General features: G+C 37.9%; 1 non-coding gene across 1 annotated transcript; it reads right to left on the bottom strand.

The window, feature by feature from the left end:
• Positions 1-463: 463 nt before the first annotated feature.
• Positions 464-627, bottom strand: LOC131532716 (U1 spliceosomal RNA). The gene has a single exon (XR_009268950.1). It is a non-coding gene; the product is annotated as a U1 spliceosomal RNA (small nuclear RNA).
• Positions 628-903: the final 276 nt, after the last annotated feature.

A 903-nucleotide genomic window follows, 5' to 3' on the forward strand; every position in this document is an offset into this window, starting at 1 on the left:
AGACCAAGTAAAACCTGGAATATTGGGGTTCTGCGCTTTAAAAATATCTGTAAGTTTAAAGTCCTTAACTGAAAATTGAGTGTTTAATCTTGTCATTTTACATTTATTGACACTATTTTCCTATTCTGATATTGAAAAGTTACTTTGACACAATCTGCATTGTTAAAAGCGCTATATAAATAAAATGACTTGATTCAGTCTGTGGTCAGTTACAGCTACAGCTGGGCAACAGTCAGTCTGATCGACTTGAAAAGTGAGGTCTGTGAGAAATTTAAACTAAATCGCCCATCAGGGGTGGGGCCGACTTTTCAAGAGCGTAAATGACTTTTTTTCACACACGCACAATATGACAGAACTGCTCACTCTGAACAACTCTCTGGATCGTTGACTAGCCAAAAAAGAAGAGAAGAAAAAAGAAAAACACAAAATTAAAGACCCATCTGCTTTGTTTAACCAGCTCTTTCAGGGGAGAGCACGAACGCAGTCCCCCACTACCATAAATTATGCAGTTGAGATTCCCACATTTGGGGAATTCGCAGGCGTCAGCACGACTGGAGTGCAATGACCGAGCCTCGCCCTGGGTGAACCTTTTTTTTTTTTTTCTCTTCTTCTCTTCTTCAAAAACATTTATTTATCATTCAATTCAATACATAGTTATAACATCACACAAAAAAGGGAACTCTCTTCCCATACATATCATTCACAATGTTCAAAAATTGGGGAAGAAGTTGAACGTTTCCATCACAGATAAAGTTTCTCTCTCTTAACACATAGTCTCTGATTGAAACAAGACTTGAGGTAATCACTGTTCCCGCCGGTATATCACATCTTTTAAAGCAAGAAATATTTCTTGCTTTCCATATCCCCTCTTTAATGACATTGATAACCGTCCACCATCTAATC

This window comes from Onychostoma macrolepis, chromosome 23, assembly GCF_012432095.1.
Source record: "Onychostoma macrolepis isolate SWU-2019 chromosome 23, ASM1243209v1, whole genome shotgun sequence".
Lineage (NCBI taxonomy): Eukaryota > Metazoa > Chordata > Actinopteri > Cypriniformes > Cyprinidae > Onychostoma > Onychostoma macrolepis.